Below are 24,401 nucleotides of genomic sequence, written 5' to 3'. Positions count from 1 at the left end.
AGAAAGAAAGAAAAGAAAAGAAAAACCTAATAACAACACTAAAGTAAAGCTGCAAAATAGTTACCACAAAGATACCATTCTATAAAGTTATTTTTTTCTAAGCTTAAAATAGTAAAACATTTGTACACACTTCAACTTTTGGGTCATGAAAATCTTATTTTACTGGAAAGAATCAGTATTAAACATATGGCTTGTGTTTTCAACCACATAGCTCACAATTCTGACAAAAGCCTTTCATCTCAGATATCTGAAGTCTAACAACTGTTGTATACTGACTAACAAAGCCAAAATATAGGAAGGAAGTGATATCCTTGCAATTTCCTTTCGGCTTGAGATTTTTATATAAATTAGACAAGATGGCGATCATCTATCTTTACTGCTGTGCTCCCCAAAGCAAGCCATCAGCATGCATGATTTGCTATTATTGCCTTTGTTCTTGTGCGTATTTAATATCTTCCTATATGTAATTGATCAAAGTTTAGTGTGGGTGTCATGAATGTCATAAGTAAGGTTCTACTCCATTAAAACATTTTTGGTGAGAGGCTGAGAGTTCCAAAAAGTGATTGATAAATTTTTCCTGGTGCTGATTCTGTTCATTCTTTAAAGTGCCTAAGTCTTTGGGGGATCTTATGTATGTATGTATTTCAAGCAGTAATCGACTCCTCAAAGAGGGTCAGGGAGAAGACTATGCTTGCTCCTCATTTATCAGCCAGAAGCATTAATTAGGACAAAGACCACAGACTCTCTTAACTTTTTAAATTATAACAGAACTCAGTGGGAAGAACTTCAAATATAGTTGTGGTTGGTTGGTTTTGTCTTTCCTTTTGTTTTCAAAACATACTGAGTCCTGGGTCAGCAATAGAGCACACTCAGATAGCCTTGGTACTCACAGGATTCAAACTAAGTACCTTGTGGGGCTAGAAGCAGGATTTCCCGCACTGGGTCAGTTACAAGCAGCCCAGCTTCCAGCAAATGCTAGCCTTCTGTCTCCTTTCTTTCACAAGCAGGGTTATGTTTTGTTGTGGCACAAAGAAATCCTTCCCTCCCTTGTTCACAAAGCCCCACAGCACTGCTTTCCTTTATCAAATGCTCTTTCCTTTCTCTGAATGCTATATTTTATTTACATAAGATGTTTTATTTACATGTGCATTCACTCATTTTAGATGAATGAAAGTAAATGTTGAAATCTTAAACCCCAAAGCACACTTTCACAGAGACTAAAATCCATCCCTGTAGCTGTCCTTGTGCCAGAAAGTAACTCCTGCGTTGATTTTATTTGTTTTAATTGGTCACAATTCTCTTAATTACCTTACTCCTCATGACCTCTGCTGAAATCCAAAAGATTAACGGTATCTTTTAGAGAGTTAAGTTTTATTCTACACAGTTTTGTTGTAGGGAGACATAGGAGGGAGAAGAGGATGTCATTTGAGGCTAGGTCTCTGATTAGGAAGACCCTGATTAAAAGTTACAAAAATCCCAAAGAAAAAAAGAATAATTGAGCCACATCCCAATGGTCACAATATATTTATATGTGAGTTTTATGAAATTACTAGCAAAAAGTAAATAATATGATTCTAAGATAGCAAAAAAAAAAAGTCAACGGCCACACATGACTTAAATAAAATCTGACATTTTCAAGTCTATTCATTCAATATAAGAAAAAAAAATTCAAATAGTCATGTTATATGTTATCAAGAACCCACATTAAAATGTTTTTCATAATTATTGTGACTTCTGGGTGTTACCAGGGGTCAGGGTTTGTGCCTGGTATTTCCAGATTTGAAGGTTCAAGAATAAAAATCAAAGTTCATAGAGACTGCAAAGTATAAGGAAATTTCATTCAAAGCAGAGCATATCAGCAATACACTGTCAAGACTGACAGAAGGTCAGGTGATTACAGGTACTCAAGGGCCTCAGCTTACTGCCTCAGGTTTCAAGGATGTCATTACAGAGTTGTTTGCGTGATTCTCTATATGGACGGATAGGCATTGTTTGTATAAGCTCTTGCTCACTGTACATGTCCTTCCAACAATGCATCTGATTTTCACCAAATACACATCTAATAATTCTTAGGCATATGACATACATGGGATGTCATTTACCTCATGAAACATGCACCCAAAGCTAGTTGATACTGGATTATCTCATTGCTAATTACTAGATGTTTTTACAGGGTTCACTTGAATAGAATCAGGCACTATCAAAAGGATACAAAGGTAAGTAGTGTGTTTGCATGGTTTAAAGCATCTTGAACCTGGTGTGCCTTCTAAGTTGCTAACATCTTGTTAAATGTATAGCCCAAGCCAAGTTGAGTGCCAGGGTGAAAAAACTATACTTTATGCTTCTCTGCCTCATCTCAGCCCATGACAGGACAAGGGGCTGTCCTAATTGAACCTTTAAAAAACAATTTTGGAAAAGAATTATTTAACTTAAAAATGAGTTAATTTTCCGTGTTGGAGGACTATGCAAACTATATTAATCCACTTTTGTAAAATGTGTACGAAAATAAGACCCAATTCTGCTTATGGTCTGAGGATTCTCAGAATTTAACATAAAAGTTCGTGTAGTCTTTCAGACAAAATTTTGTTGACCTTTTGAGTATTGCATTAAATAGATATTGGAATGCCTACTCTAACCAAGGGCGCAGTAGAACTGGACATGAACCGAACAAAGTCAAAAACACTTCCAGTGTAAACTCTAGGAAACCCAGTGGTAACAAATAAGATCACTACAGCAATTATGAGTCAAATTTGAAGCAAGCTTTAAGTAAATACTGGCCAAGTGGATGGGCTCTGGTCAGGTCCATACTCAGGTTCCCAGAAAATGGCCATGAGTCACGGTTCTCAGAGGCTTAAAATGGGAAAAACCAAAATTCACTGCAGGAAGATTGTCTAGACATTAGCATCTGAGTCACATCACATTTTTTACTACTATTTCCTAAAAACACACTACAAAGTTAGACTGTGTATAATAACGGTTCTACAAGTCTTCTGTTCTAATTACTCTCACTCAACTTGTCATTTTAGCATTATAAAAGTTGTATTTGATTTGATCTTTACAATATTCCTAGAATATAAGTCCACTATTATAATTGCTGATGTTGTTATTTATTCTGAATTCAAGGATTACTTTGATCATCCTCCCACCCTACACCATCTCTATGCTCATAAACTTAGTTCGTGATGCACAGATAACAAACTTCCTTAACCTGTTGAGTTTTGCTGAATGTTAACAGTTCTAATAACATCTCCATTCATAAGACTAGTTTTAGATATAGTGTCTCCACCAGCTTTGCCTAGAGAACTCCTTTGAAGCTCTGCAACATTGACACTATCTCCGTACTTGCAAGCCTTGCTTCAGCTAAGCTCTGCCTCAGCTATCTCTGGCCCAACCCCAGTCACATGGCTCTTACAATAACCCAACCTGAGGCAGGCTACAATTTCACATCAAACACACAACCAAAAATAGATGTCTACATGCCATGGTTATGTCACAGAACACAAACAATATGAAAATGCTAAGACACTATGCCCCAATCCCAAATCCACTAGTACTACAAAAAATTTTCCTCAATAAGAATTACCTAAATGAACCTTACCACACAAAATTTAAAAGAACAATCACAAACTTTACTGAAGTATTCAAAGAGTTAAAAGATTTTATGGAAAAGCAGCTCAACCAACTTAAATGCCTGAGTAACATCCAGGAAAAACCAAATAGAAAATTGAATGAGATGATGAAGACAGCTCAAGATTTGAATATTGAATTAAGTAAGAACAGGAATATTGAACATAACTCAGGGAGAAATGAAGACATAATTGAAAAACTCAAAACCCTAAGTAGAAAGGACTAGGAAATGTCTTACAATTAGAGTGGATCAAGGAGAAGCTGGAACAACAGGATGTGAAGATAAAGTAGAGGAATTAGGCTACTCGAGCAAAGAATATCAAAACTTAAAAAAAAAAAAGTAATGGGAGAAATGGCTCAGGAGTTAAGAGCACCAGGTGTTATGCAAGAGGGCCTGGATTCAATTGCCAGAACCCATACATCAGGCACAACCACTTGCAGAGCCATATTCAGGAGATCTTTTTATGGCCTCCTCGGCCACCTTCACACACATGGTCCAAACACATACACTCAAGCACACAAACATGTGTGCTCATGATAAAAGTAAATAACAAAATAGGAACGTATAAGAATGATTAGACACCAGAAAAAAGCAAGCTCGTCAAAGTATAGACAAAGATAAAGGAGGAGAGTACCAAGTTAAATGAGATAGACAATATTCAACAGAATAATAAGAGAAAAGTTTCCCCAGATTCAATAAATAAATAGCAATAAAGATACAAGAAACATACACAGTACCAAATAAAAGAAAAAAGGAACCACCACCACAACAAATCCTAATTCTATATGTGTAGCAGAAATATGAAGTATAAAGAACTAAGAGAAAAACCACAATCCATTTTTAAAGAAAAACCTATCCAATGGAAAGCTAATTTCTCACCAGAGGTGCCTGGAGCAATGCACTTCAATCTCTGAAAGACCACACATGCTAACCGTGGCTACTGTACCCTGCAAAACTGTCAAAGATGAAGGAGAAGAAAAACTTTCAATTGTATAAACAGTCAAAATCAATTAATATCCATAAAACTACCCTGAAAGAGAATACTAGGAGCAATACATCTTCATCTTCATCACCATCATCATCATAACAATACATCAAGGAAAGCTGGGCACAAGGGCTAGGAGTCCAACCTCTCACCTGTGTGAATGAAAGGCAAATATTGTCCTGAACAAACACATTTTAAGTTTATAAGGGCAGCATACTTCTAAGAAGGAAATTAGTCCTTATGTAGGATAGCACCAGCACAGAAGCTTAAAGCTGGCCTCTATCAACATTCTTCAGTCACAGACATAGGGGAGGAGAGTAGGGGGAAAGCAGGAGGGAGGGAGGAATGGGAGGATACAAGGGATGGGATAACAATTGAGATGTAATATGAATAAATTAATAAAATATTTTAAAAACATTACTTCCTTGTACAAAATTAAAACTATGCCTTTAAAAATAAAGGACCTAAAATTTCTTTGTGAGATTTTTATTTTTAATCTTTGAGATTACCACTCGGAGCTGTGGCTTGGCAAGCCTTTTATCCAGGTTCTTTAACGTCCTTTGCAATCATAAAAAATGAGTTTGAAATCAAAATAATAATAATAATAATATTAATAATAATAATAATAGTCATAATGAAAAAGCCACAGAATAGAATAAAAGAAGCTATAATTACAGAAACACAAAATAAGAAAAAGAACACAAACCTAAAAAATAGCAGCAATAAAAAGACCACTCAAAAATAATTTTAACATCAATGCCCTCATTTTCCCAAACAGAATATAGATTATTTGAATGGAATAAGAAACTCACCTAACCTTTACAAATAAGTACCACCTCAATGTGAAAAGATGGAAAAAGCACATTTTAATCAAATAGGACCAGGCAGCAAGATGATATTACTATTATAAAATCCAACATAAGTGATTTCAAACTAAAACTAAGCAGATGAGATAAAGAAGAATTACATTCTGGTGGTGGGAAAAATTAAGCAAAAGCAAAAGTATGCAAACCTCCACTGAGTATGTAAACTCATAGGTTTAAGCACAATAGTACAGAATGATGAGTGAGTCAAAGAAAAAATAAAAAATAAATCAAAACATTTCTGAAACTGAGGAAAAATGAAAACCCAATGTAACAAACCTCCCAGATACATTACAAGCGATCCTAAGAAAGAAATCGGTAGTTCTAACTGACTACATTTAGAAGAATCAAAAAGAGCAAATATAAGAATGAAAAACCCAAAAATTAAGGATAAAACAATACAAAACAAACTCAAATCCAATAAAGAACAATATATAAATAAATTTTAAAAAAGAGCAGAAATGACTTAAATAGCAACAAAGAAAATAACAAATATAGCAACTAAATCTGAGAACTAGCTCTTGAAAAAGATAAATAAGATCAGACGCTTGGACCAATTAATAAAAATAAAGAAAAGGAAGGCTGAAATGAACAGAAGTAGGAATGGACATTACAACTGGTACTAAAGAAATTCATAATATAAGGAAATGCTTTACAAGCCCTTCTCCACTAAATTGGAAAACCTAAAAGAAATGGATGAATTTCTAGATTCATCCAGGCCACCAAGGATAGACAAAAGAAACATTAACAATTTAAAAATACTTGGAACAAGTAAGGAGATAAACATAATAACAAAAGACTCCTAAAAAATCCAGGTCCAGATGAATTCATAACTGAATTCTACTAGAATTTCCATGGTGTTTTTAAATTCCATGCCACCACAGAGAAAAAGCAAGGAAGAATAGGATGAGAAGGGACACCTCCTTCTATGAGATTATTATGACTCTAATATGGACAAAACTAAACTACAAAACCAAACAAAAAAAAACACCAACAACAAAAACACTACAGGCCAATATCCCTTGCAAACATAAATGTAATAACAAGCACATAAAAAAATTACTTAACATGATCAAATTGAATTTATTCAAGGGATTCAAGGATAGGCCACTCAATATATGTAAATTGGTAAATGTAACAAATAGTATAAAAGGACTGAAAGCCAAAAGTCACATGATCAAATAGGCTAGATTTAAATTATTGCAGAAAGATTAAGAAAAACACTGGAAGGTGGAAAGACCTAGGCTCATGGATTTGTAGAATTAATATTAAGAAAATGACCATTCTATCAAAAGCAATTTACATATTTAATGTAATCCTCATTAAAATACATACAACATTTTCCACAGAAATGGATACAGTATCCTAAAATTTGTATGGAACCAAAAAGGAACCCAGATACCCTAAGCAATCCTAAGAAAAAAGATCAATGCTTACCACAGTAGATTTCAAGGTATAACATGGAATTTTTCTAATAAAAGTAATATGGGTTTGGCACAAACACAGACATGTAGACCAGTGGGACAAAATAGAATACATAAATATAAACGAACATAACTTTTGTCATCTGGTATTTGACAAAAATGCCAAAATATGCACACTAGATGAAAGATAGTATCTTCACCCGATTGTGCTATAAAAACTGGATGTGAACATTTATAGAATGAAAGTAAATCCAATCTATCTCCCTACACACACACACACCCCAAAATATAAACAAACTCCAAATTGATCTCAATGTGAAACCTGAAATGAAGAAACTAGTTGTAGAAAACACAGGCCATATCCCAGAAGACACAGGTATTTAAAAAAAAAAATTCCTGTATAGGACTCCCTGTACCAAGGATAACAATTAGCAACTGGAACCACATAAATCTAAAAGCCTTCTGTTTAAAACAAAAATCAACTTAATACTGAGGAAGCCCATAGCGTGAGAATAGAATGAGAATCTATGCCAGCGATGTATCTATGCTGTAGTTTTGATGAGGATGTCCTAAGCTCTCAGCTTGCTGTGTTAGACACCACATGCACTGACTTGCTGTTGTCATCATGGATTCTAACCCTCTAAAACTATATGCTTTAAGAAAACCATTTTTCATTAACTTATTTATTTACTCATTGTACATACTGATCTTCCTTTCCTCCCAGTCCCACCCTCATACACCCTTTTCCCCTATTCCACTCCCCCTTCTCTAGAGAAGGCTCCCCATCAGTACCAAACCACCATGGCACATTAAATTGAATTAGGACTAAGCACATCCTCCCCCATTGAGGCCAGAGAAGGAAACCCAGCTAGGGGAAAGGAACCCTAAGTCAGGTAAATGAGTCAGAGACAGCCCCTACTCCCATTATTAGGGGATCTACACGAAGACAAAACTGCACATCTGCTACATATGTGTATGGGGGCCTAGGTCCAGCTCATGTATGCTCTTTGGTTGGTAGTTCAGTCTCCGTCAGCCTCCATGGGCCCAAAGTAGTTGATTCTGTAAGTATTCTTGTGGTATCCTTGACCCTTCTGTCTCCCTCAGTCTTTCCTCCCACTCTTCCACAAGATTCCTTAAGTTCTGTTTAATGTTTGGCTATGGGTCTCTGCATCTTTATCCTCAGCTGCAGCATGATGCCTCTCAGAAGACAGTTATGCTAGGCTCCTGTCTGTAAGCATACCACAGTATCATTACTAGTGCCGGGAGTTGCCTCTCTCTTATGGAATGGGTCTCAAGCTGGGCCAGTCATTGGTTGACCTTTCCCTCAATCTCTGCTCCATCTTTATTCCTGAATATTTTGTAGCCAGGACTAATTTTGAGTCAAAGGCTTGGTGGGTGAGTTGGTGTCCCCCTTCTTCTATTGGAAGACCCACCTGGCTACAGGAGGTGGTGACTTCAGGCTCTGTGTCTCTTGCTGCTAGGAGTTTCAGCTATGATCACCACCATTGAATCAGAGGAGCCAAGCATCCCAGGACTCAGGCTAGTCCCAGGGATGCTGTACCACTGATTTCTGTTCTCTCTTCAAGATCTCTCTCCCCCCACTACACACACACACATGATTCCCCATCCCTATTCCCCTCTTTACCCTTCCCTCCTCCTTCCCTCCCTCCCTCCCTTCTTTCCTCCCTTGCTCCATCCATCCATTCATTCATCCATCCATCCCTTCATCCATCTCCAGTGTATATTTTATTTTATTCCTCTTCTGAATGACATTCAAGCATCGTCCCTTGGGCCCTCCCTGTTACTTACTTGGATTACTTTTCCATGGATTATAACATGGCTATCCAGTACTTCACTTATAAGTGAGTGCATACCATGTCTAGGTCACCTCACTCAGGATGTTTTTTTTCTAGTTCTTTTCCTTCGATAGCTGAGTAGTATTTCACTATGTAAATGTACCACATTTTCTTTACCCATTCTTCAGTTGAGGAGTGCATAGGTTGCTTCTAGTTTCTGGCTACTATGAATAAAGCTGCTATGACCATAGTTGAACAAATATCCTTGTGATATGGTGGTGCATCTTTTTGAGATATTCCCAGGAGTAGTATAGTTAGGTCTTGAGCTAGAAATAGTACCAATTATCTGAGGAACAACCAACTTGATTTCTAAAGTGGCTGTACAAGTTTGCTCTCCCACTAGCAATGAATAAATGCTCCTGTTGCTCCATATCCTATCCAAAATATATTGTTGCTTGAGTTTTTATCTTAGCCATTCTGAGGGGTATAAGATAGAATCTCAGAGTCATTTTGTATTAGTTGTTATATTTAAATTGAAGTGTAGCTTTTCTCTTAATGAACTAGCACCCAAATAATTGACACTGTGCTATTCCATTTATTTAACAAGGTTTATGGCAGAGAACTGACCAGCATTAATCTATGTTAATCCTTAAACTAATCTGGCTACCTTCTACCCAAAATCCCCCAAATGCTTGCATTTTATGGCTTTCTCTTCTCCAGCTACTCTCTCATGTTGTCTCCTGGATCTCTCCTCATGGCTGAATCCACATTTTCTGTATATAACTCCTACTTACTTGAATGGCAGGAAGTTCAACACTATTCTTTTTTTTTTTTTTTTTTTTTTTTTTTTTTAGATATACATTTAAGTTTTATTTTTGGAAGTTACACATACTTTCAAAGAACAATAGCTTTCACTAAGAACATTAGACGAAGACTTCACTTATGATTGAAACCAAAACTTTCTGAGGCCAAATCAATGTACTCTCATGATCCTCCTGCCTCTGCCTCCTTCAGCAAATCCTACCAGTGTGCGCCACCACAACCAGCTCAACACTATTCTTTCTACTGCTTAATCATTGCCTATTAAGCTTCTTTATTGACATATCAAAGAACAATTGGAAAGCAATGTTGACACAACATTGAGGCAGAAGAGTCTCAGAACAGGATTAGAACCAGATATGGGGGCAGGGAAATCAGCATTAGAATATTTACACAGTGCACAATAACATTATACCTACAGTTTTGGGTTTTATTTTTTCATGACTAAAGACATTGAACATTTCTTTAAATGGTTCTAGGCTATTAGAAATTCCTCTGTTGAAAAATCTTTTTTTATCTCTGTACCCCATTTTAATTGAGTTATTTTATTTGGTGATGTTTACTTTCTTCGCATATTTTGAATATCAGTCCTCTCTCAGATGTAGGGTTTGTCAAGATCTTTTCTTTTTCTGTAGGCAGCTGCATTGTCTTATTGAAGGTGTCCTTAGCCTTAAAGAAGCTTTTCAGTTGTTTAAGGTTCCGTTTATTAAATGCTGATCTTAGTGCCTGACCTTTTGGTGTTCTTTTCAGGTATGTCTCCTGTGCTAATGCTTTCAAGGCTATCCCGCACTTTCTTTTCTGTTAGATTTAGTGTATCCGGTTTATGTTCAGGTATTTGGTCCAGTTGAACTTCAGTTTTTAACAGGGTGATTAATATGGAACTATCTGTATTTTTGTGCATGCAGACATCCAATTAGACCAGTACCATTTGTTGAAGATTCTTTCCTTTTTCCATTGTATACTCCTGACCATTTTGTGAAAAAGCAATTGTTTCTATGTGTATAGATTTACTTCCGGTTCTTTGATTTGATTCTGATTCTTTGATCTACCTGTCAGTTTTATGCTAATACTATGTGATTTTTATTACTATTGTTCTGTAGTACAGCTTGAAATAGAAATAATGATACCTTCAGAAGTTCTTTTATTATACAGGATTGTTTTAGTTATTCCCTGTTTTTTTTTTTCTTTTTTTTTTTATTAATTTATTCTTGTTACATCTCAATGTTTATCCCATCCCTTGTATCCTCCCATTCCTGCCCCCCCCCCCCGATTTTCACATTATTCCCCTCCCCTATGACTGTTCCTGAGGGGGATTACCTCCCCCTGTATATTCTCATAGGGTATCAAGTCTCTTCTTGGCTACCTGCTGTCCTTCCTCTGAGTGCCACCAGGTCTCCCCCTCCAGGGGACATTGTCAAATGTGAGGCACCATAGTACGTGAGAAAGTCATATCACACTCTCCACTCAACTGTGGAGAATATTCTGACCATTGGCTAGATCTGGGAAGGGGTTTAAAGTTTACCTCCTGTATTGTCCTTGGCTGGTGCCTTACTTTGAGCAGGACCCCTGGGCCCAAATCTGCCTATCATAATGTTCTACTTGTAGATTTCTAGGACCCTCTGTATCCTTTTATTTTGCTATTCTCCCATGTGTCTCTCATTTAGAGTCCCAATAGGATGCCCTCCCCTCTGTCCCAGTTTCCTGGTAAGTGAAGGCTTTCGTGGGACATGCCCCTTGGGCTAGTATGCAGATTAAAGTGAGTATATACCATTTGATTCTTTCTGCTTCTCCATTCAATGGAAAAAGGATAGCATCTTCAACAAATGGTGCTGGTCTAACTGGAGGTCTATGTGTAAAAAAAATGAAACTGGACCCATATTTGTCACCTTGCACAAAACTCAAATCCAAGTGGATTAAAGACCTCAACATAAAACCAGAGACACTAAGCCACTTAGAGGAAAAAGTGGGAAAGAGCATGGAACATATTGGCACAGGAGACAACTTCCTGAACAGAACACCAATGGCCCAGGCCTTAATGTCAACCATTAATAAATGGTACCTCATGAAGCTGAGAAGCTTCTGTAAGGCAGGAGACACTGTCAAGAGAACAAAGTGACAGCCTACAGACTGGGAAATAATCTTCACCAACCCTACATTTGACAAAGGTCTAATATCCAAAATATATAAAGAACTCAAGAAATTAAACACCACCAAACCGAATAACCCAATTGAGAAATGGGGCTTGGAACTAAACAGAGAATTCTCAATGGAGGAGTATCAAATGGCTGAGAAACACTTAAAGAAATGCTCAACCTCCTTAGTCATCAGGGAAATGCAAATCAAAACAACTCTGAGATTCCATCTTATACCCATCAGAATGGCTAAGATAAAAAACTCAAGCAACACCACATGCTGGCGAGGATGTGGGGAGAGAGGAACACTCCTTCATTGCTGGTGGGAATGCAAACTAGTACAGCCACTTTGGAAATCTATCTGGTGCTATCTCAGAAAAATGGGAATAGGGCTTCCTCAAGACCCAGCTATTCCACTCCTTGGAATATACCCAGAAGATGCTCCAGCACACAACAAGAAAATTTGTTCAACCATGTTCATAGCAGCCTTATTCATAATAGCCAGAACATGGAAACAGCCTAAGTGTCCCTCAGTAGAAGAGTGGATAAAGAAACTGTGGTACATATACACTATGGAATACTACTCAGCTATTAAAAACAAGGAATTCCCGAAATTTGTGGATAAATGGATTGAGCTAGAAATGATCATAATGAGTGAGTTATTCCCTGTTTTAAATTTTCCACATAAAGTTGAGAATTGTTCTCTCTAGGTGTGTAAAGAATTGTGTTGGAATTTATTGGAAATTGCATTGAATCTGTAGATTACTTATGGCAAAATAGCCATTGTTACTATGCTAATCCTTCAATCCATGAGCTTAGGAGATCTTTATATCTTCTGATATCTTCCTCAATTGCTTTCTTCAGACACTTGAATTTCTTGTCATATAGGTCTTTGATTTGCTTGGGTAGAGTTACACCAAAATATCTTATAATTATTTGTGGCTACTGTGAAGAGTATTTTTCCCTAATATCTTTCTCATCCTGTTTATTATTCATATAAAGGAGGACTGCTGGGCGTTTTGTTTGTTTGATTTTGTTTTGGGTTTTTTGTTGTTGTTGTTCATTTGTTTTTGTTTTTTTTTTCTTTGTTTGGTTTTTTGTTGTTGTTGTTGTTGTTGTTAATTTTGTATCCAGCCACTTTTTTGAAGCTATTAATCAGCTGTAGGAGTTCTGTAGTAGAATTTTCGGTGTCAATTATGTATACCATATCATTTCTGAATAACTTTGGGCTCTTCCTTTCTAATTTGTATCTTGTCTCTCTACCTAGAACTTCAAGTACTATATTGAATAGGTATAGAGAGAGTAGTAAGCCTTATCTTTTCCCTGATTTTGGTGGAATTACTATGAGTTTCTCTCATTTAATTTGATATTGGCTATTGGCTTCCAATATATTGCTTTTATTAGATTTAGATATGTACCTTGGATTCATGATATCTCCAAGATGTTTACAATGATGGGGTGTTAGATTTTGCCAAAGGTTTCTCATCATCTAATGAGAAAATCATGTGGATTTTTTTTTCATTTTGTTTATATACTACATTAATTTGATGGATTTTCATATATTGAACCATTCTTGCATCTCAGGGATGAGATCTATTTTATCATCCTGGATGAACCTACCAGCACATGACATTACCCTGTGTTTGTTTTAAAAAATAAAATCAGGAAAATGAAGGATGATAACAGATTTTAGAGCAGTGAATAGAGTAATTCAACCAATGAGTCCTTTACAGCCTGGATTTCCTTTACATTTTCTGTTACCTAAATGGCCTATAACAGTAATTGATTTAAATGATTGCTTTTTCACATGCCCCTTGCCTGAGTAGGATAGTGAAAAGTTTACTTTCTTAGAACCTATGTTTAACAATAGTGGTCCAGTAAAGACATACCATTGGATAGTTTTACCACAGAGAATTGTAAATAGTCCCAATTTATGTCAATATTTTGTGCAACAACTACTAGAAATAATTCATAGCCTATTTCCTCAATCTATTATTTATCATTACATAAATGATATTTTGTTGGCTGACTCTGACAAGATACGTTATAGAAAACATTTTTATTAATTATTAATTCATTCATATTACATCTCAATAGTAATCCCATCACTTGATCCTCCAATTCCTCCTTCCTCCCACTTTCACCCTATTCCCCTACTGTATGACTGTAACTGCGGGGTACCTCCTCCGCTTTTATATGATCATAGGGTTTCAAGTCTCTTTTTGGTAGCCTGTTATTCTTGCCCTGAGTGCCACTGGGCCTCCCCATCAAGGGGACGTGGTCAAATATGGTACACAAGAATTCATGTAAAAGTCAGTACCCACTCTTCACTCAACTGTGGAGAATGTCCTGTCTATTGGCTAGATCTGGGTAGGGATTCGATATTTACTGCACATATTGTCCTTGATTGGTTCCATAGTTTGAGCTGAACCCCTGGACCCAGATCTGCCCATTATAATGTTCTGGACCCTCTGGATCTTTCTATTTGCCCATTCTTCCATGATTCTCTCACCTAAAGTCCCAATAGGATGTCCTCACATCTATCCCACTTTCCTGGTAAGTGAAAACTTTCGTGGGACATGCCCCTTGGCATGTTATAAGTGAGTATATACCATTTTGAGACTTTCCATTTCTGGGTTAACTCACTCATTATGATCATTTCTAGTTCAATCCATTTGTCCACAGATTTGCATGGTACTGGCACAGCAATAGGCAGGTGATTCAATGGAATCAAATCGAAGTCCCAGAAATGAATCCATACACATATTGTCACTTGATTTTTGACAAAGACACCAAATCTATTCAATGGAAAAAGGATAGCTTATTCTACAAATGGAGCTGGTCTAACTGGATGTCTACATGTAGAAAAATGCAATTAGATCCATATTTGTCACCATGCACAAAACTCAAGTCTAAGTGGATTAAAGACCTCAACATAAAATCAGAGACACTAAATTGGTTAGAAGAGAAAGTGGGGAACAGCCTGGAACATATTGGCACAGGAGACAACTTCCTGAACAGAAAACCAACAGCCCGGGCCATAAGGTCAACAATTAATAAATGAGACCTCATGAGGCTGAGAAGCTTCTGTAAGATAGGAGACACTGTCAACAGAGCAAAGCGACAGCCTACAGACTGGGAACAGATCTTCACCAACCCTGCATCTGACAAAGGTCTAATATCCAAAATATATAAAGAAATTAAACCACCAAACCAAATAACCCAATTGAGAAATGGGGCTCAGAACTAAACAGAGAATTCTCAACAGAGGAATATCAAATGGCTGAGAAACACTTAAAGAAATGCTCAACATCTTTAGTCATCAGACAAATGCAAATCAAAACAACTGTGAGATTCCATCTTACACCCATCAGAATGGCTAAGATCAAAAATTCAAGGCACACCACATGCTGGTGAGGATGCGGAGAAAGACGAACACTCCTTCACTGCTGGTGGGAATGAAAACTAGTACAACCACTTTAGAAATCTATCTGTTGCAATCTCAGAAAACTGAGAATAGAGTTTCCTCAAGACCCAGATATTCCACTCCTTGAAGATGCACCAGCACATAACAAGGACGTATGCTCAACTATGTTCATAACGGCCTTATTCATAATAGCCAGAACATGGAGACAGCCTAAGTGTCCCTCAGTAGAAGAATGGATAAAAAACTGTGGTACATTTACACTATGGAATACTACTCACCTATAGAAAACTTTTAATGAAACACAAAGAATTCGGCCATTCTGGACATTACAAATTGCTCCAGAAAAAGATGGAAAAAGAAAATTAAATTAGTTTTTTTGTTATAAAATAAGTCAGCAAAAAAAACTGACCACAAAAGGTAAGATCCATACAGAATAGCTGCAAACTCTTAATGATTTTCAAAAATTAATGGAGATATTAACAAGCTGATTCCTACAATTGGACAAGTAAGTATGTTTCAAACATTACAAAGAGATTCAGATACAAACAATCCAAGATGTCTAATACCTGAAAGTAAAAAGGTTAACTCTGGTCAAATAAATACTGAGTAATTCATAACTTGATTATATTTTCATTACTTTGTTTTCAACTCATTCTCCCAGTGAGCTACTTAGACAGAGAAATTAGTATTTTGGAATGGATTTACTTTTTTTTAGAATCTTGAAAAAATATATATTAAAGGTGAATCCATCACAATTCTTCTTTATTTTTTTTTATTCTTTCAAATTTTATTTACAAAACACTATAGAACTAATTTACATATTTACTTTGTGATAAAAATTCATACTATACTTTGAGATAACATTTGTACTTACTACACATCTGTAATAAGTAAAACCTCAAAATATAGTCTTATTTTCTTTCTTTTTTCTTTTTTTTTTAACACATTTTTATTGAAAGATAAAATAATTCATATTACATCTCATTTTCTATCCCATCCCATACATCCTCCCATTCCTCCCTCCCTCCCACTTTCACTCCAATCCCCCTTCCCTATGACTGTGACTAAGGGGGACCTCCTCCACCTGAATATGGTGCTAGGGTATCAAGTCTCTTCTTGGTAGTCTGCTATCCTTCCTCAGAGTGCCATTGGGCCTCCCCAACAAAGGGAAATGGCCAAATATGGGGCACCAGAGATCCTGTGAAAGTCAGTCCCCAGTCTCCACTTAACTGTGGAGAATGTTCTGTCCCTTGGTTAGAAATGGGTAGGGGTTTGATGATGGTTGCATGTTTTGTCCTTGGTTGGTGCCTTTGATCAAGCAGAACCCCTGGGCTCAGATCCACCCATCATAATGTTCCTCTTGTAGGTTTCTAGGACCCTCTGGATCCACTTACTTCCCTATCCCCTATATTTTTCTCACCTAGAGTCTCAATAGGATGTTCTCACCTCTATCCCACTTTCCTGGTAGGTGCAGATTTTGATGGGACCTGCCCCCTGGGCTAGTGTCCAGTTATAAGTGAGTATATACCATTTGAGTCTTTCTGCTTCTGGGTTAGCTCACTCATTATGATCATTTCTAGTTCAATCCATTTGTCCACAAATTTCGGGAATTCCTTATTTTTAATAGCTGAGTAGTATTCCATAGTGTGTATATACCACAGTTTCTTTATCCATTCTTCTACTGATGGACACTTAGGCTGTTTCCATGTTCTGGCTATTATGAATAAGGCTGCAATCCCTATCAAAATACCGACACAATTTTTTAAAGACATTGAAAGGTAAATTCTCAACTTTATATGGAAAAACAAAAAACCCAGAATAGCTAAAACAATCTTGTACAATAAAAGATCCTCAGGAGGAATCTCCATACCTGATCTCAAGCTGTACTATAGAGCAATAGTAATTAAAACAGCATGGTACTGGCACAGCAATAGGCTGGTTGATCAGTGGAATCGAATTGAAGACCCAGATATGAATCCACACACATATAGTCACCTGATTTTTGACAAAGAAGCCAAATCTATTCAATGGAAAAAGGATAGCATCTTCAACAAATGGTGCTGGTCTAACTGGATTTCCACATGAAGAAAAATGCAATTGGACCCATACTTGTCACCATGCACAAAGCTCAAGTCCAAATGGATTAAAGACCTCAATATAAAGCCAGAGACACTAAATCAGTTAGAAGAAAAAGTGGGGAAGAGCCTGGAACACATTGGCACAGGAGACAACTTCCTGAACAGAACACCAACGGCCCAGGCCTTAATGTCAACCATTAATAAATGGGACCTCATGAGGCTGAGAAGCTTCTGTAAGGCAGGAGACACTGTCAAGAGAACAAAGCAACAGCCTACAGACTGGGAAATAATCTTCACCAACCCTGCATCTGACAAAGGTCTAATATCCAAACTTTATAAAGAACTCAAGAAATTAAACGCCACCAAACCAAATAACCCAATTGAGAAATGGGGCTCAGAATTAAACAGAGAATTCTCAACAGAGGAATATCAAATGGCTGAGAAATACTTAAAGAAATGCTCAGCATCTCTAGTCATCAGAGAAATGCAAATCAAAACAACTCTGAGATTCCATCTTACACCCATCAGAATGGCTAAAATCAAGCATTCACATGACAACACATGCTGGCGAGGATGTGGAGAGAGAGGAACACTCCTTCATTGCTGGTGGGAATGCAAACTAGTTCAGCCACTTTGGAAATCTATCTGGTGCTACCTTAGAAAACTGAGAATAGGGCTTCCTCAAGACCCAGCTATTGCTCTCCTTGGAATATACCCAGAAGATGCTTCAGCACACAATTCTTTCTTGCCATATACATTTATATTATTACACATAAATAAAATAAACTACATTTTATTATATTTTTGAATTATATAAATGTTACATTCATGGTGTTTTGGCTAATTGTATTTAGCAACCTCGCATAAAACATCTTTCCTATCTTGGTGAGTCTAAATTTCTGAATGTAAATCAATATCTATCATATCTCATCTTCTTGGCACATGAACCAATTATGAAATCAAAGATATATAAAGTACCAGTTTCTGAATTAATGATAGAGGGTAAAATAAGAATACATCAATCATCAGGAACAAACTTAGGTGAAATTGTAGTGCCTCTTACTAATGCTGAGATTATGTCATTGTAGATAATCAATGAAGATTGACAAAAGCTTTTAGTAGCTGCTTGGGAGAAATTAATAACAAATATCCTAAAAGCAAACATTTACAGTTTATAAAAAGAGCTAATTGGGATCTTTCATGTATTGTAAAGAGAACATCAATTCTTGAGGCACCTACATTCTGTGCTTATAGAAATAAGATGGGAATGGCATGTTATAAGTCTGACAAAATAAGTGAAATGGTACGAAGGCCATATACCGCAGTTCAAAAATGAATATTGTATGCAATCCTTACCGTATTATTAAATTTTCTTAATATAATTACCAACTCTCAAAATGTGAAAAGAGTTATTTTGCATATAACACTGCTGAATTTATTTCTGATAACTCAAAATTAAGTTTGTTATTTGTGCAATTTCAGCAGACCATCAGAAGTAGAAAATATCCATTATATATTCTTATACTCAGTTTGCCAGGTTCATTGGCAGAAAGAAATTCGAAAAATTGACCAATTACCAAAAGCAAAATGTGAGACGCCTCAACATTTCATAAACACAGCATGTTAATAGTAAATGTTTGAAGAAAAAAGTTCTAATATTTGGCAAAAAGCTAATGAAATAATTTTAAAATGTTCTACATTCTCTATATAACCAAACTCCATTACCTTTAGAAAGTAACCCTAGGGATACCAATATAAATGAAATCTGGCAAATGAGTTTATTTCCTTTTGCAGAATTTGGGGGGGAAAGGTATATATACCATACCATTGATACATATTCAGGGTTTCAATAGACAACTACTTTAAGGTCTTAAAAGGCTGATTGCATAATTGCACATTTACTGGAAATAATGGCAATTATCTGGACACCTGCACTAATTAAGATTTAATGATACACCTTATATGTATCCACTAAGATAAAACAATTATTTGCCTATTATAAAATAAAGCACATTTCTGTTACACCACACAACCATACAGGGCAAGCAGTTGTAAAAATAGCTAATGGTACTTTAACCAAGATGCATATTAAATGAAAAGTAAGAGCAAAGACCCTCAAGGACAGATTAAGTAATGCTTTGCCAACTCTAAATTTTACTAATGTTAGTGAAAAAGAAACAACAGCAGCTTTGAGACATTTGGTTATTAAAAAAGGGTGAGGCAGATTAGATCAACCCATATACAACAAGGATATGTTGATATTGCAATGAAAACATACAGCAGTTTTGAGATGGGGAACGTGGTTTTGTTTATGTATCTAGAGGAAATAAAAAATATGGTCCACAACAAAATTTATAAAGATTAGATTTGACCAGAGAAGATCTCCTACTAGCTAAGACAAGACTGTCTTCACATGACCAATGACACTTAGTGGCTACCCAAACCTCTTTGTAACATGCCCTCCTTTCATATGGCATGGATGATTTATATTACAGTCCAAATGGACTCACAAAGTTGATAGATGCCTTTCACGTCCTCAAACATAGAGTAGAAAGTTATTTTAGCTGATATGTGCACCTTGCATATTCCACATATATGCTAATACTGAATGTACCTATAACAATACCTTTAAAAGTTTATTTTCAGAGCAAAAAGACCACACAACAGTGAAGAAAAAATAAGTAGGTCATATGATTTAGCATCACAGACTGCCTAAGTTACTGCTTCCTCAAGAAATTGCATCCAAGTCAACTTCAAAAGTGCTCGCCTAGATGATCTATCTCACAGAGACTGGACAGAAAAAGATGTAGCTAGTTCTTCCGATACTTGGCCAATATGCCAATTTTCCTTGGGTACACAAATGTCTTTACCCACAGACTAAAAATAAAAAGCAATTTTAAGAACATGATGCCCCGATTCCTAAGCAGTGAGGTGGGATTTTTTTTTGGTCATTTGGTGGGTTATGGATGTTTGTTGTCATCTAAGGAGATTGGTTATAAGTTGTTATTGCTCATGGTCAGGGAAGAAACAAAGTAAAGATTAGAATCAGGGATCTGTTTCTCTCCTTCATCTCTTTCTCTTACCTTTCTCTAATCTAGTGTTAAGGCAAAGAGGGGAAATGGAATGATGAAAGAATAAGGAGGATGTAAGATGATAGGATGAAATGTAGATTATTGAATCCACTAGTCTAGAATATTTTACATTGGTATAGATTGTTGTATAGTGATAAAAATTTAAGGTTATTTTGTTCAACTCTTCCTTAACATGTTGTACATATGCATCTCATTTGAAAATGGGATGTAAACTACTAGTTTTATGAAATCAATTGTAAAATGTTTAGGATAATTAAGAAATGCAAATTAGTAGTTAGATATCTATGAATAAGATTATTGGCATTCCTGTTAGATACTCATTTAGTTAATAACAGAAATAAGCTTTGTTTGGTCTCTTGTGTATGGTTTTAAGGCTAAGCAGATATTACATAGCTAGAAACAAGCAAGGCTTATCTATTTAGCTATACTGTGCAAAGATAGGTGGTCTTCAAGCACTTCAGAGATCTATAGAATATGGCATTTCAAGATGTTTTCATGCCCCAAAGGGGCCAGTGGGGCCAACAGAGGAGCTTCCTGCTTGGATGCCTTTCTTCATGCTCCTAAGATGCCTGGCACACCTGGATTAGAAACACTGAGCAAACAGAGACAGTGAACACAGAGGAGGTTGGTTGTGTACAGGCCTAAAGGCCCAATGTCTTTACCTACCCCAAAACTCTAAGACCACTGGAGTCCATCAAACCTACTAACACGAAAGACATCATAATGGGAAGAGGACATTGTAAGAACATAAGCAATAATTCTGAGGGCCATTTGGCATTATCAGATACTGGAAGTCCTATTACAGCAAGCCATAGAGATACTGTATGCCTGATGCAGAAGAGAAAGATTCAAAGCTGAGGTGATGAAAATGATAGAGGCCTTAAAGGAGGAAACTAAATCCCTCAACCTAAAACAGAAATATGTGTGTGTGTGTGTGTGTGTGTGTGTGTGTGTGTGTATAAACAGATGATGGCCAAGGCTACACAGAGAAACCCTGTCTCGAAAAACAAACAAACAAACAAAAAAACAGGAAACTACAAACAGGAAAAGAAAATGAATAAAATTATTCAAGACCTAAAAATGGAGGTAGAAGCAAAGAAGAACATACAATCTGAGACAATTCTGGAAATGGAAAACATAGGGAAGAGGACAGGAACTACAGACACAAGCATCACCAATAGAATACAAGAGATGGAAGAGAGAATCTCGGGGGTAGAAGATATGATTGAAGGTATTGATGCAAGAATTTAAGAAAATGTTAAATCTAAAGAGCTTCTGACACAGAACACCCAAGAAATCTGTGACACTATGAAAAGACCAAACCTAAGAATAATAAGAATAGAAGGCCCAGAAAGGCTCGAAGGCACAGAAAATATTTTCAGCAAAACTAATAGAATAAAACTAAGAAAGAAATGTCCATAAATATACAGGAAGCCTACAGAACTTCAAATAGATTGGACAAGAAAAGAAAACAATCCTGCCACATAATAATTAACATACAAAACAAACAGAACAATGAAAGAATATTAAAAGTTGCAAGAAGAAAAAAACAGGTCATATATAAAAGCAAACTTATTAGAATTTCATGTGACATTTACCAAAGACTATGAAAGCCAAAAGGAACTAGATGAATGTGTAGACACTAAGAGAACACAGATGCGAATCCAGACTACTATACCCAGTAAATCTTTCAGTCACCATAGATGAAGAAAACAAGACATTCCATGACAAAACCAAGTTTAAATAGTATATAGCCACAGACCCACTCCTACAGAAGATACTAGAAGTAAAACTCTAACACAAGGAGGCTAATTTTACCCAGGAAAAGGAAAATAATCCCATATACTCAAAACTAAAAGAAAGGAAATACACACACACACACACACACACACACACACGCACACACACACACAACACCAACTTCAAAAAACAGTAACCAACAACCACTGGTTATTAATATCTCTCAACATCAATGGCCTCAAGTCCCCAGTAAAAAGACACAAGCTAACAGAATGGATGCTAAAACAAGACCCATCATTTTGCTGCATATAAGAAACACACCTGAGTAGTAAAGATAGACATTACCTGAGAGCAAAGGGCTGGGAAAATGCATTTCAAGTAAATGGACACAAGAAGCAAGCTGGGGTAGCCATTCTGGTATATAATAAAATAGACTTTCAACCAAAGCTAATCAAAAGAGATGGGAGAAGACTTTTCATACTCATCAATGGAAAAATACACCAAGAAGACTTCTCAATCTTGAACACCTCTGCCCCAAATGCAAGAGCACACATTAGTAAAATAAACACTTAAAAAGCTTAAATAGTACATAGAGCCACACACACTAGTAATGGGAGACACCAATATTCCACTCTCACTAATAGACAGAACTAAATGGAGAAATAGTGAAACTCATAGACATCATGAACCAAATAGGCCTAACTGATATCTACAGAACATTTGACCTAAGCACAAAATAATAAAGCTTCTTCTTATCGCCTCATGAAACCTTCTCAAAAACTGACCATATGATTGGTCATAAAGCAAACATCAACAGATTAAAGAAGATTGAAATTATCCCTTGCATCTTATAAGACCACCATGGACTAAAGCAGGAAGTTAACAACAGACAAAACAGAAAGCCTTATGGAAACTGAAAAACTCCATACTCAGTGACTACTGGGTAAGGGATGAAATTTTTAAAAAATGAAATTAAAGCCTTCCAAAAATTCAATGAAAATGAAGGCACAATATACCCAAACTTATGGAACACACTGAAAGCAGTGCTAGAGAAAAGGTCATAGCAATAAGTGCCATCATAAAGACATTGGAGAGATCCCATACTAGCAACTTAACAGCTCACCTGAAAGTTCTAGAACCAAAAGAAGCAGATATACCCAAGAGGAGCTGACAGCTAAAGATAATCAAACTCAGGGCTGAAATTGATAAATTTAAAACAAAAAGAACAATTCAAAGGTGCAATGAAACCAAGAGCTGGTTCTTTGAGAAAATCAACAAGATATACAAACCCTTAGCCAAACTAACCAAAAGGCAGAGGAAGAGTACTCAAATCAACAAAATCAGATATGAAAAGAGAGACCTAAAGACAGACACTGAGGAAATCCGTGCGTGGTATATACTTTTAATTATATGTTGGCATTGGCCAAACAAAGAAGTCCTCTGAAAGACTCAACCCAGCATGGTTTGGTACAGATATTGGGACTTCCAGCCAGACTCTGGGAGAAGCATTGGGAGTTTCATGGAAGAGTTGAGGGATGGAAGAGATCGGGAGCTCCACAAGTAGACCATGAAGCCTGGTGGATCTGGACCCAGGAGGGCCTGCACAAACTAATGCACCAACTAAGGACATTGCAAGAAGAGAACCTAAACGCCCTGTTGATATGTAGCTGATGGACAGCTCATTCTCCATGTTAGCATGGGGGAGGAGAGCAGGGACTACTTCTGATATGTACTGTGGTACACATGATTTGATCACTGCCCCTTGTAGGCACACAGAAGAAGGGGATGCAGGCTATCCTGATAAGACCTGATAGGCTGAACTCAGATAGTGGGGAAGGAGGGACCCCTCCTGAGTCAGAGTTCTATGGGAGGGGAATAAGAATGAAGAGAGAGGGTGGGAATAGAAGCTAAGAGGGAGGAGAATACAATATAGATGTTAATAAATTATGATAAATAAAAAATCAAATAAAGATGTTTTAATAATAAAAAGGGTTTCTGACAGAGACACATGTGCTCTTGATAGCACCCCTAATACACTTCAACGAAGATGATAGGCATCAAAGAAACAAATGTGACAAGATAGCCACTGGGGGGAAAACTATTCTTACCTCAACTGCTGACAGCAGGCTGGCTGTCCAAACTGTTAACGAATAGGACACTGGGAAATTGATTGTCCAACTTTGCACCATCAAGGTAAGCCACTCCTTCAAAATCCATGCTTCACAGAAAGGTTTGTCAGCTATTCTGGGATGGTAGACTGAATATTGGATTTCCAAACAACACAGAGGAACCTCTAATGACTGTCCAGAAAGACAGCTGTCTCTTATCATTTCTATATTCCTGGAAGCTGCTTACGCTATGCTTCCTACATACTTAGGTAATATTATTCCCTTCTCAAGTCTCTGATGGAGTTGAAT

The sequence above is a fragment of the Acomys russatus genome, chromosome 2, assembly GCF_903995435.1.
Source record: "Acomys russatus chromosome 2, mAcoRus1.1, whole genome shotgun sequence".
Taxonomy (NCBI): domain Eukaryota; kingdom Metazoa; phylum Chordata; class Mammalia; order Rodentia; family Muridae; genus Acomys; species Acomys russatus.
Note: the sequence above shows the minus strand (reverse complement) of the source record.